Genomic DNA, 20,181 nt, shown 5'->3' on the forward strand with positions numbered 1-20,181 from the left:
AAGAAACAATCTCTGAAAGAAGAATCCGTCTGGAACGGAGAACAGTCGGCCTGAATACCGAAACAGGAATATATCTGGATAAATGGTAACACAAAGATAGCCATAGCCTGAACGCCGCTCGTCAGTCTGTATACTGAGTATCACAATATGAGAGTATTGATGTCGGTCTGAATACCGGGAAATTAGCCTGAACGCCACCTCGGTCTGGATACCACTTTGGTCCGAACACCACTTCGGTCTGAATACCGGAAAACTGGTCTGAATACCATAAGTACTTCAACCCGATCGTCGGAAACTTCTTCGATCTGAAAATCGGAACTGGCCTGAACGCCACTTCGGTCTGGATACCGCCTCGGTCTGAACACCGGAAAATTGGTCTGAATACCATAAGTACTTCAACCTGATCGTCGGAAACTTCTTCGATCTGAAAATCGGAACTGGCCTGAACGCCACTTCGGTCTGGATACCGCCTCGGTCTGAACACCGGAAAACTCTTCTTGCCTATCAGCATCGGCGAAGATAACAAAACAGTGATAAGTGAGTCGGCACGCATGCCAACGACTCATGCTAGGGATAACAAACCACAAACTGGCTATTCTTTCTTCAACCGTAGCCAACGAACACTTCGCGTTTAGCTGGGGATTATTCTCTCTTGTTTTTTCTTTTTTTGGACCCCGAAAATTTCTTGATTAACATTCCCATCTCTGCTCGACAGAAACTTTGATTCAAAATTATGATGCTAAACTCCTCAGAGTAACACCTTCACCTTTGGGCAAAACCACCTCTCAAACAATAACCACGGCTTGAGACTAGCTTATGCTTGCAATATGATGCATGATATTTTTTCAGCGTAATGCTCCATAATTATGGAAATGCTACGCGATTTATTTATGCAATATGCCATGCTATTTTTCATGATGAATGTATAAGAAGCATCCCCCTCGAGGGACTCGTCTGGGGAGCTCGAGATACTCTGCTGAGGAACTCGTCAACACTCCGATTCCACCCTGCTGGGGAATAGCACTGCTGCTGAGAAAAGCAACCCCTGCTGGGGAAAACCTCCTTTGCACCCAATCCGCCTGGGGACATTGCTGGGGAAGCACCACCCATGCACTCTATGGGGATACAACTGTCTTTGACTTGCTGGGGATATCAATCCCGACTCCGCTTGAGGAACCACCGCACACAGATACTTCCGCTGGGAAACTTGCAACCTTCATGCCTGGCGACTGGGGAAGCATTAATCTCGAACCTGCTGGGGATACCCATCCGAACCCTGCTAGGGAGGCCACAAACCTTGAATCTGTTGGGGGATTAGTCATTCCGACTCTGCTTGGAAAGATGAGGAAAATCTGGTACTGAACACCCGTCGATTCGCCGAACCTTGGTATTCAATATCCAATTCCAATATCAGCTTTCGACTTTTGAGAGTTCCCAGACTCGTCTGGACCTTTTCTGCTTCATCATCTTGTATTCCAAACCGCTCCGTACTCGACGGAGAGCGAACCCCTGGGATTTACACAGACTTTTCAATTTTCAGACTTTGAAGAGTCTTCTTGATTACTTTCCACGGATCATCGTACGCCTCGCCGTCTTTTCACCGTTCTTCTATTCATTCGTCCCTGATTGGACTCCATGGGGATCGTCTCGTCCAAGAGCTTCCACATCACAACCTGCAAGTGAGGGGAAATATCTAACAGTACCTGCAAAAGAGATCGTTAAATAAAACCGTGCCCCAGGCGTGTCAAGATTTCAACACTTGAGTCACCCAACCTTCCGAATAAGATTTCAAACTTTCAATCTTATAAGCATGCATTGGAAGGGACCTGTATGTCTTAAAAATGCAAGATTCTTTATCAAAATAATCAGGTGTTTTTGCAATCAAAGCGGTAATGAAAAACAAAAACAAAAATTATTTGACTGAATATGCATTTTATTGATTTGAAAAGTGTGGCTCAAATTGAGCAATACAAAAGGAAGCAATTCCTGAAAAGAGGTAATTGCGCACAAAAGGAAAAATCTATCCTAATGGCAATGTGAAACCCGTGATCTCATCGAGTTCCAATTCAGTTACACCCCATATATCCTCAGACTCTCCGTGCTTTCTGCCTTCTGAACAAGACGATTCCGATTGATCCCTGCCGGGTATTATCCATGATGCTTTAACCAAAGCGCAAACGATCATGCCAGATGCAGTTGTTCGTTTCAATCCCTCTTTTGCCTGGACCGCCCTTTCAGGTTTTTAGTCCACCGGGATACCCTTTTTTGCCCAAGTCGCCTTTTCAGGTTTTCGACTTGCCGGGTGTACAGTTTTTTCATTTTATCCCTAATTTTTGCCCGAACCTTTTCTTTCTGTTTTTTGGTTCGCCGTGATGCCCATTTTTGCCTGGACTATTTTATTCTTTTCGTCCAGCGGGTCTCTTTATACGAAGTATTTTTTTAACTGCGTCTGCATTCACAGGGGATGGAAAATCCTCGCCACTCATGGTCGTTAACAACAAGGCTCCACCAGAGAAAACCTTCTTGACCACGAATGGACCTTCATAATTGGGTGTCCATTTGCCCCTACGATCGTTTTGAGGAGGAAGGATCCTTTTCAGCACCATATCACCTGTGTGATATGCCCGAGGTCGTACCTTTCTGTCAAAATCATTTACCATCTCGCTGCTGGTATAACTGCCCATGACAGATGGCCGCCAGCCTCTTTTCTTCAATCAGGCTTAACTCTTCATACCGGGTCCTTATCCACTCAGCCTCTTGCAATTTCTTCACGTCCATCAGGACTCTCAAAGAGGGAATTTGGACCTCAACCGGTAGCACCACTTCTATCCCATACATGAGTGAGAACGGCGTTGCCCCAGTAGGCGCACCGAGGTTCGATACCCAGGATACCAGTTTCCTACTCAATCACACCGTCGGTGCCTTCAAATGTTATCCGGGCAACAAAAGCTTATTCACCTTAACCTCCCCATCGGACATCAGAATCCGTTCGGATTCAGGGTCAGGCCCCTCCTCCGGGATCGGCTACTCTCAATCTTTCGATCAGAGCACCTCGAGATGTCCTCATCAGGGAACTCAAACTTCCTTGGTTGATAATTCTCTACGGGTTGCTGGGCGAGGTAATCAGGCCATACACCCCCCTTTATTGCTTTCTGAGGGTATACTTAATATCGTATTCAATCAAAATCATTGGCCCTTTCGCAACCCGTCCGGTCATTGCTGGCTCTTTCAGGAATCTACCTGATCAGATCCATCTCGAAATCCACAAAGTGGTATGAACCAGCATATACTGTCTCAGTCGGCGAGCAGCCTATGCCAAAGTACATCAAGTTTTCTTGAACAGTGAATGTATTGTTTCACAGTCGGTAAACTTTTTGCTAAGGTAAATTGCATGCTCTTTTCGACCAGACTCGTCATGCTGCCCCAATACACCTCGTAGACCCCTCGAAGGCTGTCAAGTACAAAATTTGATGGTCGTCCCTCTACAGGGATACGTCAGAATCAGAGGCTCCTGCAACCTATTCTTTTATTTTTTCAATGCCCCTTGGCAATCATTATTCCACCTGACCGTTTGCTTTTTTTTCTTGAATGGGTTCCCACGTGGCTGTTAGGTGAGATGTGAACCATGACATATAGTTCAATCTTCCCAGGAGACCACGAACCTCTCTTTTGTTCTCGGTTCAGGCATTTTTTTTTTGCATTACTTTCTTTTTTTATTATTATTATCTTTTTTTTTTTTAAATTTTTTTTTAAGCAGGATCAACCTCTATTCCCCTTTTTTACAATGAACCCCAACATCTTACCGGACCGCACTCTGATAGTGCACTTATCTGAATTCAACCTCCGTTTGAATTGTCTCAACTGGTCCAACAACTTGGCCCGGTCTGCCAGATGCCCCTCTTCTGTTTGGGACTTTGCTATCATGTCATCAACATAGCATTCAATTTCATGATGAATCATATCATGAAACAAAGTCACCATGGCTCTCTGATAAGTAGCACCGATGTTCTTCTTCTCTAGAGGACAGTCTTCTCTCCATGGTAGCTTGTGCATAACGACATCGGTATCCGACCCTGGTGTATTTTGATAAGACCAGGCGAAGGTATCCACATGCTCTTTCCGCAGGGCTACCATTCTGCTTTCGACTTGCCCCTGAAGCGGCTCCCAATTTTCACTTCCTTTCTGACCTCAGCGGTGTCTGGATTAACAATCCCAACTCGCTCTTCATGCGGCTGAATCACCTTCTCCTCTTGTTTTTAACAACCTGGTTAATTCCAGCAGATCACAATCTTCTTCGCCTTCTCCTTCGGCATGATAGCTCGGATTGTCGAAGTCATATGAGGTGTAACCAAATTGTTATCAATGAGATCCGGAGAATTATTTTTTTCGAAGTCGGAACGAGACAAATCAAAAAACGTGAAAAATGAAAATAAACATTGCCATTTTTATTTGTTTTTTTAAACTGCAAAAATAAATGAAAAACAGGGAACACTGCTTTTAACTGAAAAACATCCATTTATTAATGATGCAAAATGTTGCAAAATGAAACATGAGGTGGCCCTTACAATGGACCAATACGTTTCGGGCAAAACGTATGGCTTTCATGCAAATAAAACTGAAAAACAGAAATTATTACTCTTCCAGTAGAGTGACAATGATGATCTTTTTTAGGCCTTCCAGTTCCCTGGTATGCACGATTTTATCCACGGCTCCAGTTCACAGTCGCTGTCAGTCTCTTCCCTCATCGCACAGACGCGATCTGAATTTTCAGCGATTACACCCACCATCACCTGACCATGCGCCGGCATGGGATTGGCATTAACATTCAATGACAATGTAAAATTGAGGGCCTTGGAATCCACCAGGTCTTGGACAGCATGCTTAAAGGTTCTACAACCCTCAATGTTATGCCCAAACGCACCAGAATGGTATTCACACTTGGCGTTCTCATCATAATTAGGTGGCCTCTGATCAGATCTCAATGGAGCTAATGTCCTCAATTGTACCATTCCGAGATCCATCAACTTCTTGAACAGAAGAGCATACGTCATGGGTGGCCTATCAAAATGACGATCAACCCCCTTCCCTCTCACTTGGTTCCCAACTCTCTATGCTCTCTGTGGAGTTGGCTGATGCTGCCGTTGTACCGACTGATTACCAATAGGAATCATTACTGCAGCAGTATGCTGGTAGTAATGACCCCTACCGTGTCCTCTCTGGGCATGGACATTCACAGCACTCGCGCCATTCTCCTTCTTATGCTGACCATCACCAAAGGATCTCTTCGTTCCAGACGACGAAGCATTTCCTGGTATTTTCCCCTTCTTCAACCAGTCTTCAATCCTCCCCACCTTCTCGGCAATGGCTTTCTGCCCTAAGGCGAACTCTTGCATGATATTGATCAGCTCTCCTATCTTCTCTTTCAGCTCGAGAATGTCTGTGTTGGGCAGATTCATCATTCCTGTGTCAATCAAACAGGTTAGAAACTGACACCTGCAAAACAGAAGACAAGTTATTATGGTTTATGCATGAATGCAGTGTTTATCCACATGAGGAACACTTTATCTCTTGATCCTGGCTTCATCGAGACAGACGATAATTCGGCAGCAATATTCTAACATTCATCATTTGATTTCATCATACGGATCAGAAGTATATGATTTAGCAAAATACCCCCAACCCTGTGTGTGCTGTGTGAGTGCATACGGGAAAGCAAATAAAGCTTGAAGATCAATCACTGAATGAAAATAACCATCACATAGCAAAATACACAATAAGTGCCATAGTCATACATCAAAGCTGATACAATTCTCCAGAATCGGGAAAGAAATACAAGCAAATGAATTCCGTCAACATGCCTGACGGTAATTCAACACAAATGACAAAGGTCTAGCCTGATGAGGGTCCCACAGAAGGCCCTATGTCATCAACCATCTTCGCGAACTCTGCGGCGAACCTGAGCTCGGTGTTCTCTTGTTGTAATCTCCCCACCTCTTTCTGGTGAATCTTCATCTGCCTGAAGTAATGATCTCTCTCAGCAATGTAGTGATCTCTCTCGGCGATGATCTTCACATTCTCTGCTTCCTTAATCTTCAGTTTGGCCTCCCACTCAGCAATGAGGACCCTGACTCTGTCATCCCTCTGATCCCTCACGAGAATTTGTCTCCTCTTCTGATCTTCAATGACCTTTGAAGCTCTAGCCAATCTCTCTTTGGTGATGTCGTGCTCTTTTTTTGAAGATGCCAAAGCCTGACTGACCTTCCCATAGTAGGCAGTATCCATCTCAAAGTGCTTTGCTTCCAAGGCATGTCGCTTATCTTGATCTTCCATCCTCACTCTGATCTCCTGGTTGGCCGTCTGCACCCGAGCGACACTCATCTCCAATTCCGTTTTCTCCGCAAGCAACTGATCTCTGGCTCTCTTCATCTCGAGGAATTCTTCCATACTGACAGAAGAACGTGGACCCTCAATCATAGGACACCAAGGATCACCTCCCAGAAATGGTAGATGTGTGATCTCAATCCTCTTCCGAAGCCAATCATCGAATAGAGGAAAATACCGGCTGTTGACCTTGCCAAACGGAATCTTGCCCTTTCTTTGAATGTTACGCCATGACCCAGACACCTGCATCAGCTTGGCCTGATTACCCTCAACCGGGAAGTAAAAGGACTCCCGAGTCTCACACTCAAGGGGAGGAACTTCCATAGCGAACCCCATCTGTCTCCTAAGAAGCGTTGGGTTGTAATTAATGCAGCCCTGAACTCCTATAAGAGGCACATTGGGAAAATCCCCGCAACTATATATAAAATTCCGTCCAGCCAAACCATTATGAGTCCATGCTATATCAGCAGCCCGCAAACCCATCAATCTGACCGACCACTTGACCGTAGGATCGAGATGAGCAAAAGCACCTCGGGAAGGCAAATACCCCATAAACCACCTGGATAGCATCTGAGCACAACATCGGATCAGACCACCGCGCTGCTTCTCATTCCTGTTATGAACCGAATAATAGACGTCTCCGATCAGAGTAGGAATATGGTTCCTCTGTATGAACAATCTGATAGCATTATGGTCCACAAAGCTCTTCTGATTAGGAAACAGAATGATCCCATAAATGCTCACAGCAACCAAAGCACAAACCGTCTTCCAATTACCCATAGCAGCATGTTCCTTGGCCTTAGCCTCCAAGAAACTCAAATGAAATCCAGGTAATTTTCCTTTCTCCTTCAAACCCTCCTTGGTCATCTCCAGACTCAAATAAAGAGCACGAGAAATCCCAAGGACATCAGGCTCTCCCCTAATAGCACAGAAAGGAATCTGATCTCGGATCGGAATACCCAAGATACTAGCATAATCCTCCATCAGAGGCCCCAACAAGTAGTCCGGGAACACAAAACATCTCAAACCCGGGTCATAGAACTGGAGAAGAGTATGAATGGCGCTTCTGTCACTGTCAGTGAGTCTGAAAACCATCTTCAGAATACCATCGTATGCCTCTCTGAACATCCCCACATGGTCGGGTGTAATCAATGCTATCATATCTCTCAACTCGTCGATCTCTGGGTTGAAGAAACTGTAGGCAACATCATCTTTCAAACCGGGCCTCATATTTGAGCAGAAAGTCTCTCAACCAGGATCTCGATCAAAAATGTCCCTGCATATGGATAAAAATGTGTTAGATGCAGGCAAATGCAAATGTTAATGATGCTGATGAATGAATGCAATGCATTGCCATCCTCCAAGTCATCTGATCAACTGTTGCTCTGAGTCACAGCCCTGATCTCTGAACCGATCATAACCATCTGAAGGAATATGTAACCACAAATCCCACTCAAGGGTTCCGAAATAAACGGAACTGAAAGATATATCATCATCATCACCAGACAATCTCTGAGCAGATACCCACAATCCTCTGAATCGGCCCGGGGAATCCTGAAATAAACGGATCCCCACTGATAAATAACACGGACAACACTCCGGCGTCTCGACAATAAATGACCATAAATCCGACTTATAAATATAACTCTGATCAACGTAACCAATAGTCACCATCTGAGTCACCATCTGAACATGCATCTGAAAGAATCACCCTCCCCTCACAGGTAAATTCTAATCAGGTCATCCTAAGGCGGATAATAGCCTCGACAATCGGGCAGAGATACTCAATGGGTTTGCCCTTTCGGGTGTGCCATTGTAGCTCTCTTAAGATCGTCTAAACCAAAGATCCGGGAATGATCGGCCACCAGAGTCAATAGTTCAGATGAAGTGACACAACCAAAGTGGATACTCCACAAAGGAAGGGCACTATCAAATGAACCTCGTCCGGCTTGTGGTATGTCACGTTGCAACAATATGCTGATAAAGCAAATGAGGAACGTGAGACCACACTAATCCTAGGTGTACACTCGGGCCTGGGTTTTAGCCCCACTCAGAACACCCACCCCAAAACAGAGGAACCACCTGTACAGAGGACAGCAACCTGATAGTATGATGCATGCAAATATTTATGCAAATATATACACTGGTTAGAATAATAAATGCAATAAATAACAACACAAGCAACCTAAACTATCCTAGAACGCTAGGAGAGACTCGCTTAGGGAAGATGGACCAGCAATAGGTCAACTTCTAATCCCCAGCAGAGTCGCCAGCTGTCGCATCCGCGAAAAACAACCGGCGGGCTAAAACAAAACAACACAGAGCCGCCACCGTGCGTTATTTATCCCAAAAGAGGGAAAGGAAATGCTCAGAGTAAACCTAGGAAAAAGCATGGTCTCACGACCAAAGAGAAAGGGATCGGGAGTCGGTTACGCAAGGGGAAGGTATTAGCACCCCTCACGTCCGTCGTACTCGACGGGATCCACGCTCTAAAAGAAAGAAAAGGTTGCTAAAACAAACATCACACACACACACACACTGAAGACAACACAGGTGGGGGAAAGGAGGAGAGGGCTCGCTAGGACATCGCGTCCTATGCCTACGTATCTCGTCTGGAACGAGAATCAGAGCTGCCGTAGTTCGGCTCACGCACGCCAAACAGGACACACACAAACACAGGCAAACATGGAACCCGAACGCCAATCGCTGGACTTACATCGGCTTCCGAACCAAACAAACACAATCAGGATACGGACAGCCAATCGCTGGGCTTACATCCATATCCTGACACACAAGAGGGTTAACAAGCAAACACACACAAAAAGAAAGAAAAGTGCCCGGAGAGACCTCGCACGGTCTCCTGCCTACGTACCTCATCTGGTATGAGGATCAGGGCGACGTAGTTCCCCTGAACGGGAAAGAAATTCTAACCAGATACAAAGGGAGACACACTACTAGGGAGCTGGACTCGAGCCTAGGTGTTATCATGCATCATTGCCCTATGTTATGGTTTCTATCTACTTGCACAACAGCAAGCTAATCCTAACCAGGAAAAACAAGCATGCAAGCATAAGCAAAATAAAGCAAACATTTCACATTTAGCACACACTATATCCAGTCAAAAAGTGGGCTCAAACAAAGGGTCAGACTACCAAGGCAAGTCATCTGTACAAGGGTGGTGTTTTGCTCTTAACCCTGACATTGAGAGTCAGGGTGAAGCCAGATGAAAGGTGAGTGAAGATTAGACTTCACAGCTCTTATCCCTGGCCAGGGAGAGCTTCAGACAAAGGAGTGTGGGTCCAGAAAGTGGGAACCCTTCTACGCTCATGACTCTGACTCGACTGATCTTGGGTTAATGTCCTAATGCATCAACACAGTGGTGTGAGCAGAGGGACGACTCAACAAGAATAGCAGGGGATGGATTGCACATCCCTTGGGTTCTGCCAATTGCCTTAATCAAGGTCTTTACCTGCTTGGGGACAAAGTTAAACAATCACAAACATCGCCTCTTAAGGAGGACTTCAGACAGTTGCCTGGCTAAATAACAAGCCAGGTCTTCCAGACTACATGAAGACAAGAGAGTCTACCTCAACTGGTTTATACAACCAAGCAGCAGCACATCAAGTTCTTAAAGAACTAAAGCGACTATGGTACCTGAAATCAATCAAGTACAGTCAGTATACCAATCACACAGTCAAAACAGACAAGTTAAGAATCAACAGTCAATACAATCAACCAATGCAATGTGCAAAGCACAATCAACTCAAGTGAGCCAAGCATCCTACAAAATACCAAGTTAGTTCACAATAATTAGCCAAATCAAACTCAATTAACTTGCATCATTCTCCTTTAAGGCATTTGCATCTCAACCTGTAACACAATTCAAAAGTGAGAAACAAGACCACTAGGACAAGCCTAGGGTCCAAAGGAGATGAAAAATTCAAAACAGCAAGTGAAAATTAACCAAAATCACAATCAAACAAATTAGAAACAAATCCCATTGGTCCCATGCTCATATCATTCATTATCATCATTTCATAAACAAAATATCACAAAGCATGCCATTTGCAACCTCAAAAGACCAAACAAAATGATCACAATCAAATCAATATCAAGAAAGCTCAATAAATTCCACAAAAATTCCAGCCTAAACAGAACACATCCAATGAGCATCATATCAAATTTCATGCCATTTGGACAAGAGGAAGTAGGTCAATGAAAATCATAAAGTTCAGACAAGTTAAAGCAAGCCAACACAAGGCATCCAAACAAGCATCAACTTCCATCAATCATAAAACAGTGACAAAACATGATAAATGAATGGGATAAAAACCACAATTACCTATAATGTGTCTAGAATTCACATGTAAAATTTCACATTCATCCAATTAATGACCATAATTTCACAAACCAAATGCCAACATGTGTCACAAACAATCACCAAATGACCAAACAGAAGAGAAAATTCCAATCAAATAGGAAATGCCATCAATAAATCCAGAAAAATTCACATGTGTTCCTAACATCCATATGCTCAATTATGCAAAAATTTGGCTCAATCCAATGTCCCTAAGCACATCAAATAAAATCATGAAATTCACCAAGCATGGTGTGACACAAATTGTCACACCTCTAATCAAAAATTCATATCTCATCAACCAGGGATCCAAAAATTGCAAACCATACATCAAAATCACCAGCAAAGAGTCCAGAACATGCACAAAAAATTTCAAGCATTTCTATGGAAGCATCATCATTTTATGAATGATATGGCATACACAAATTGAACACATCCAAACAATCCCTAAGCAATTTATTTTTTCACATGTGCACAAAAATATTAAAAATCACCATAAAAAACTACACATCACAAGGAGAAATATGCAAAAAACCTCATAAAATTTGGACAAGAAATGAATTAGATATGGATTTTTGAAGTCATGTGATCAAAATGAAATGAAAAAATGAAAAAGAAAATGAAATAATGCAAATAAATTGAAATAATGGCAGTTTCGTAATTATTGAATCCAGTAAGTGAAACTCTGCGTTTCACTTACACGCGCGTCCTCATGCTACTGGCTGGTGGAAGCGGGAAACATGAATTTGAAAAGGAAATGGACAAACGCGGATCAAACGCTGCCTGGCCTCGTGTTCTTGCTCAAGAACAGCAACAACAATTCCAGAAAATTCGAGATGCACAAAAATCAACCAAAACGATCATGCGATATATCAATGTGTTCGTCTTTCAACCTAGATCATGGATATGGCAAGCATTTGACCTAACTCTACACATATCAACGGGATCGGGCGAAAATAGTTTCCTAGGTCAAAGTTCAAATCATGATATCTCATTCAAAACCTAACGAAAATCAATGATACAAGTTGCATCGTGTTCTACATCACAAGATCTACCTAAACCACATCAAGATTTTGAGAATCCTTGAAATCGAGTTCTAACCTCTTGACGAAACAGCTGATGATTCCGCGCGTTTCAATGTCCAAAGGATGAAAACAGATGATGCTTGATGCTTAGGAAGGTGAATGGAAATGAGAATTCAGCTCAAAACAGCTCCAGATGCAAGAATCACGAAATTGCCATGGATGAGCACTATGAGGACAGTCACGATTCTTCACTCCTTTGGCCTTGAATGTGTGAAACAGTTCTTCAATGATGATTATAGAAGGTGGATCCAACAAGAACGAGCCAAATTGATGCAAAACTTGATGAGAAATGATGAAAAATGTCAAAAAAGTTTTGGAGAATTTGGAGAGAATTGGAGGGAAATTCTGTTAGATCTTGAGAAATATGAAGTGTGATCATCAATTCTGTTATAATTAACCTCTTATACCAATGCTTAATCCACTTACTAATCACAATTAGCAAAATCAACATGAATTAGTGAAATGCAACTTTTATGTAAAATATCCAAAAAGTCCTTTTGCAAAGTAGGCCAATGTAACAGTAAAAACCAGCTGGACCAAGTCACTTTGATCATTTGTGATGTGTTGGAATAGGCTTTGTGTGCAAAATCCATGTAATTTGAAATTTCACCATTTTTCCCACTAATTTCCAAATAATCCACTTGAAAAATGACTTTTTGCCATGATTATTTTTGATGAAATTTGACCATGCATCATGAAAGTACATGTGAAATGTGGTTTGCTCAAAGAAAGATCATCCATTTTGGCCATTCCATGTGAAAGTTATGCCACTTTGAATTTAGGCATTTTTGGAAAATGATTTGATCACAACTTGCCAACCATACATGAGAAATTCAAGTTCTTGGACTTTTTGGAAAGGTGAGAGCAAGATCTACAACTTTCATGTTGAACAAAATTTCATTTGAAGCATTTTTGGACATGTAATTTTGAGGTGAAAAACTTTCCATTTTTGGAAACTTTCAATTATAGGTCACTTTCTATTTTTGGAAAGTTTCCATCTGACTTTATTTTCCTCATTCTTGATGTTTGAAATGTCAAATGAAACTTGTTTAGACATGAATGAAGTGTATCTCACCCTCTCCCACCTCCAAATCCATCAATTCAGGCATAGTTGACCACAGTTGACTTTTCTGACTGATAGATGAATCTGGCTATGCACTGATCAAGTTGAGCCTCTAACTCCTGATGAAATGGCTCAGTGATGAAACCCTAGCCTCCATAAGCTCAACACAATCATGAAATGATCCCCATATCCATTGTAGACCCCATCTCCTTGCCAAGCCCTGACTGGCCCAATGCAGATGATTCAACTGATTAGGGTTGACCAGTGGTCAAAACCCTAATCCCAAGGTATCTGATCAGTCTCTTGGATGATATCAAGACCATGATGATGATGATGTACCATTTCACCCAAGATCAAGCTCAATCTCCTTGAAGAACATGAAACCCTAATTTGGACCACAACCCTCAGATGATTAGTGATCCAGTCCAATGAAACTCTAGCTTGCATACATCAACCTTTTATCTTCTGACCAAGACCTAGGAGGATGACTTGCTCCATGTTACCACATGATATGCCAATATGCAATGCCTAATGACCTACAAAATGATATGCAATATGTTAAGCTAGTCCCAAGAGAGGAGGGCAAATTTTGAGGTGTTACACCTTTTGCCTCTTATAAATTTAAACTTTTGTTAAAAGCAATCCACTCACTTTGAAATTGATACCACGAACTACGAGGTTTTGATCCCTCATTTTTATGTTGGTACGTAGGCACAAGTTGGAAGGTCTTGTCAAACACAAAAATATAATCAATGAATTCTTTTCTCATCCCCACACTCTATTTTTCTCAAACATATTTTATACCAAAAACACATACACACATAAAAAAGGGCTCCCTAGGAGTACCTAGGATACTTTGGGTGCTAACACCTTCCTTTTGTGTAACCAACCCCCTTACCTATAATCTCTGGCGTTTTATTAGTTTTGATTTAAAAACTTCTTATCTTTGGGTTTTGTTATTACTTTTCCCTTTTCCTTTGGAAATAATAAAAGCGCGGTGGCGACTCTTGTCTAATTGACGTTAAGTTTATCCATAGCTTAATGGTCATGAATTTACCGCTACACTCCTAACTAGGGTTTAAACAAAATGACCTATAATCTTTCACCATAAAAAATGACTTCCTAATAAAAACTATCTCTTAACCTCTACATGAAAGTTGTTTGGAATGTTATAAAGAGTAACTTTGCTCTTGGAATCATTTTCATATGACAAAAGTTGTAGGAGACAGGGTCTAGGGAACCCCAGTTTTGACCAGTTGACTTTCTTTGGTCAATCAACATGAACCAACTTGCAAACTTGAAGTTATATTGATATTTGGGATTCATGGTGGATCATATATACATAAGATGATGCAATATGAAGTATCCATTGAAATATTTGATCAAATGGTGAAGAAACTTGCTGAGGAAGTCACACAAGATACCCAGATGAATTAGGGATTCCAAGGCAAATAAGCTTCAAACTCTTGATGATTTCTTGATCAAAATGATATGTGAAGATCATAGGGATCCATATATGATGTCTAGAGTCAACGTGAACCATTCTTGATTAGTCTCCTTGCACTGAGGGTCTCAAACCCTAGATATGAGTCTGATGGAGCATAGGTAAACACACACACTACCTACAAAAGAAGTAAACTATACATTGACATATTTTTGGTATTTTGGTTTGTAAATAATGAAAAACAAAGTATGATACAATCAAATGTGCTTGGTGATCTCTCCTAATGCAAACCCAATGAATGAGGGGTAAGGAGGATGCCAAGGTGTGATCCGAAAGCCAATGCATATGATGGGATAGCATGAGGGATCTTAGGGTCAAAATTGGGGTCTTAAAACTGCCCCTATTTAAGGACATTCTAACTGAGGATGTGAAGGTTAAATTCTTCATATCCACTCAGTAGAATGGACTTAAATAACAACATATAGAAACAAAATTTGGTCCCTAAGAGACCCCATGATGCATATGATATGAATGTTAAAAATCATCTTTGTGGCGAAATATATATTTCCACAAAAGAAAAGAATCCGGAGAGACTGAAAGTTCACAAGAGCATAATGCATTCCATAAGGAAAACTCATTGGGGAGACAGAGACTCTGGGGGTAAAAGCTATGTGTAGGCCAGACTACGACTTAAAAACTGCTGGAGACGCGAGGGGAATTTCCATGAAAATAAATCAATGGAAGGACACGGTTGGGGATAAGGGAAATCTACAGGGGAAACGAGTAGTTCAGAACAAAGCTGAAATATTTGAATCAAACTCAACTAGGGAAGAAAAATAGTATACTCTAACAGAGGGACATCCATTACCGGTTAGGGTAAACATATCAAGGATGACTCGTTGAGGAAAAAGAGGTGTATTTGTTACCGGTTACTGGGTAAGAATAGCCTGCGGGGAAAAATGACCAAATAGGATTTACAACTACCGGTTACTGGGCAGAAGACCAAAGAGAAAATATATGTCACCAGTTAAAGTGAACATATCAAGGATAAAATCAAAGGAAGAATATCCGTCATCGGTTAGGATGAACATATCAAGGATAGACTGCCGGGGAAAAATAGGAATTATATCTATCAGTTACTGGATAGAATACCAAAGAGAGAATATCCGTCACCAGTTAGGATGAACATAATAAGGATAAACTCAGCAGGGGAAAGTAGGAATTACGACTATCGGTTACTGGGTAGAATACCGAAGAGGGGGAGAATATCTGTCACTAGTTAAGGTGAACATATCAAGGATAGACTCTTTGGGGAATGAAATAGGGATTACAACTGCCTTTTTACTGGGTAGAAAACCGCAAAGGAAGAATATCCGTCACCGGTTAGGATGAACATATCAAGGATAAACTACCCGGGAAAATGTGAAAACGAATCTGCTGGGAAAAATAAAGGAAGTAGATTACTTTTACCGGATATGGGCAAAAGTAAAATACTCATAAATCGAGAAGAATATTACCAGTTAATGGGTAATAGACTCTCAGGGGACCAAAATATCTATCTAGATAGTAACTAGAAAGAAACGGTCAAACAAAGACTCAACCCAACGAGGATATAACTCAAGGGGAGTGGTTGCATCTAGTTATTTAACTGGATAGGAAACTTAAATAATGATCATCCACGAGAAAATAACTCAGTGGGGAATGAGAAAGGTTAAACTCTTTCTGCCTAAAAGGGCTAGCACTCTACAATTGAAGGAGGAGAAACACACCAAACCTGCATGGGGAAATAATATCACCGTAGCAGGGGATCATAATAAAGGAATCAAAAGCAATAAAATGCATAATGAAATATCTTATGTTGTGTTATATGCATGTATATGATTATGATTATGTTGACAAAGCAACACGAAGGATGCAAATATCACAAATTTGAATCATCACTGCAACACTCGACTAATTTCAACAGGATGGAAACACCAACTAGAGAAGAATGATGGGGATGAATATAAGTCATCTAGCTCTGAATAACTCAACCCTGGCTGGGGAAAGAGAAAAAGATCTACTAAGGATCTAAATTGTCAACTCTGTGGGGAATTTTAGGTCAACACCATATCAAATGGTAGACAACCCTTCAGGGGACTAAACCAAAAACTGCTTCAGAATCCAAAACTGATGGGAACAAGGGATCTTCAATATCTAAAGATCAACTCCGTCAGGGAATACAAGAGGTAGAACTCTGCACGGGGATCTAAGCAAAAAAAGCTAAGAATGTTGTGACCATGATCGTTGCACCCCTATAAAATCATCAAAATCCCGTAGGAAAATTGCGAAATAAACCAATTCCAAGGAAAAAATAACCGAATCTGACGAACGGACAAAGTCATGCATCACAAATACGTGAAGGGAAACCAAATAAAGGTTCCGAACCTTCGAAGTCATAAACTGGAGGATATCAAGAGGAGTATCGAGACTGATCATCCGGTTAACTTTACTGGGGATGTGAACCTGCAACTCAGCTGGGGATAATTGACGAACTGTTAGGGAAAAATTACTAAACCAAATACTTGGGGAAGACTACCAAGGCTTCGCACTTCAAGACTTACCTGTTCTCAGACTGCTGTTGATATTCCTTGCTGAAATTGATTGTTCTTAAAGTAATTTTTTTTAAAGAAAAAAATAATTTTTATTTATTAATTTATTTCAAAATTATCATGATAAAAATTCAATTTTATTTAGCCGAAATAAATAAGAGTAGAAACAATTGGATAAAAAGCTCAACTTTATTTAATAGAATGGTAGTCTGTAAATGACAAGACTCCATAGATCTTTACAAAAGTTGAAGATGGTAATTTACATGGAAAAGGGCTACATTAAATACAATGATCACTACTCTCTTACCAACCTCAATATCCACTGTGCTCTTGGCTTTAGTCTGAGAATGATGAATCAGACCCAAAACGACTTGCTCAAAGTTGCCTCCATGACTAGGGCCAACCAAATGTAGTTACTTGCCATAATCCCTAATTTTTGCCTAGATTGCCCCAAGGTGATGTACTCAATCTATCGGGATAATTTTATATTTTATGTCTCTAACTTTTTCCTGGATCGCCCATGTGGGTTTTCAATCCATCGAGACGCTCATTTTTGCCTAAGCCTCCCTTTCGGGTTTTCAACTGAGCGAGTTGTTCTTTTATTTTTTAGGCGAAGTATTTCTTGACTGCATCGAAATTCACATGACGAGTGAAATCTTCACCATCCATAGTTGTAAGAATCAAAGCACCACCTGAAAAGGCTTTCTTCACAACATTTGGGCCTTCATAATTAGGAGTCCATTTGCTCCTAGCATCAAGTTTGAAATATAAAATCTTCTTGAGCACGAGGTCACCTTCTCTAAACACACAAGGCCTGACCTTCTTATCAAAAGCTTTCTTCATTCTCTACTGATATAACTGACCATGACACATGGCGGTCACTCTCTTCTCTTCAATTAAATTCAGCTGATCATATCTGGTATGGCACCATTCAGCTTCTGTCAACTTGGCTTCCATCAAGAAAAGCAATGATGGGATCTCAACCTCTACGGGGAGCATAACTTCCATGCCATAAACAAGAGAGAAAGGGGTTGCCCCTGTTGAAGTGTGGATGGATGTACGGTACCCATGCAAAGCAAATGGAAGAATTTCATGCCAATCTTTGTATGTCACAACCATTTTCTGAATGATCTTCTTGATGTTCTTGTTTGTAGCTTCAATAGCCCCATTCATCTTAGGTCTGTAGAGAAAAGAATTATGGTGTGCCATCTTGAAGTCTTTGCAAAGAGCTTCCACCATATTATTATTCAAGTTCAATCCATTATCAGTAATGATCTTACTTGGCACACCATACCAGCATATAATCTGATTCTTGATAAACCTCGCAACAACTTGCTTGGTTACATTTGTATAAGATGTTGCTTTAACCCACTTTATGAATTAGTCAATAGCCACCATAATGAAACGATGTCCGTTCGAAGCTTTGGGCTCAATCATGCCAATCATATCAAACCGGGTTGATTTGTCTCCCAAGATATTTTATCAAACCGGGCTGAATCTCCATAGACGTCAATATATTTTATTCTGAGATCAATGGCCTCTTCATGCTCTATAATGCAAGCTTCATATTCAGCCATATTGTTTGTACATTTGAAGGTCAATCTAGCTGTAAACGGAAAATGGGTGCCTTGAGGAGTAATAATCACTGCCCCAATTCCATTACCATATGAATTAACAACTCCATCAAATACCATGCCCCAACGGGAACTAGGTTCTGGCCCTTCTTCATGCAATGGTTCATCACAATTTTTCATCTTCAAGTACAAAATCTCTTTGTCAGGAAAATCATACTGCACTGACTGATAGTCTTGAATTGGTTGGTGAGCCAAATGGTCAGCCAAGACACTACCTTTGATAACTTTTTGAGATCGGTATTCAATATTATACTCGGATAACAACATCTGTCAACGGGAAATCCTCCCAGTTAGAGCAGGCTTTTCAAAAATGTACTTGATTGAATCCATTTTGGATATCAACCAAGTAGTATGATTCAAAATATACTGGCGCAATCGCTTAGCAGCCCATGCCAATGCGCAACATGTTTTTCAAGCATAAAATACCAAGTTTCACAGTCGTTGAATTTCTTACTGAGGTAGTTGTAAGACCCTAATTTTGACCCTAAGATCCCTCATGGCATCATATCATTGCACATTGCATTTGCCTCAAGGATCATAGCATCTTGGCTCCTTTACCCTAGGGTTGGGACTTGTGTGAGTTGGTTTGAGACCCCCAAGCATGCTTGAATTGTATATTATTGCTTTTCTTATTTTTTTTACTAACCAAAAGAACAAAAATATGTCACTAACTTTGTTTGTTTTGTAGCTCAAGCAGTTATGTGATCTAAGGCTCCTAGGAAGCCCCTATGCTCATTGAAGTGGCTAGATGAAAGTGAAAGCAAGCATGAAAATGGTTCCCAAAGCTCTCAATCATCATATATGCATCCCAAGTATCTCAATTTGTCAATTTGATCAAGATAGACCAAAGGGCTTGAGGATTGTTTCCCAAGGAAACCCTAATTCAACTGTGCATTGACTGTGCCTTGCTCATGAAGCAACCTCAACCCATGATCAAATAAAATCAAGGCAAGTTCTTTCATTCATAATTTCATGCATATATGAGCTTTTTTGAGTGTCCTCAATCATCAATTCATCAAGATTTGAAGTTTGGACTTGAGAAGTTGATAAGTTAATTCATCTGACTATTTTGAAATCCACTGAGACCTAAATTTTGATGTGTTCGTCAAATGAAGATGCCCACAAGAGAAAACATGTTCTTAAGAACCATATGAACAACTTTCATGTTCATCATAAATACATTTGAAACTTGTAAGGTCATCATTCATTTCAAAACATTATAGGTCATTTTGACTGAAACCCTAATTTTGGGTCATCTTCCCAAGGACCTAAATCATTCATTTTTCATGATTGTGAGGTGGGATCAAATGCATTGGAAAGTTTAATATGTCTACTTCAATTTTTATGTTGGGAAAAATTTCGTAATCCTAAAATAAATACATGTGATAATACAAAACATTATATGTCACTTTGGACCAAAGCCATTGAATCTTGAAAAAGTCCAACTTCAAGTGCCCATAACTTTCTCATAAAAAATACAAATGATGCAAAACTTAAGTCCAAATTGATTGAATTGAAAATATCTACACCTTTTATGTTTAAGGTTTTGTCATTTGAGGCTTGAATCATTGAAACAGAAGGGCTTGAAGTTGGTCCATTTTGGCAAAATTTCCATACACATGTTTT

The sequence above is a fragment of the Lathyrus oleraceus genome, chromosome 6 (genome assembly GCF_024323335.1).
Source record: "Lathyrus oleraceus cultivar Zhongwan6 chromosome 6, CAAS_Psat_ZW6_1.0, whole genome shotgun sequence".
Classification (NCBI taxonomy): Eukaryota; Viridiplantae; Streptophyta; class Magnoliopsida; order Fabales; family Fabaceae; genus Lathyrus; species Lathyrus oleraceus.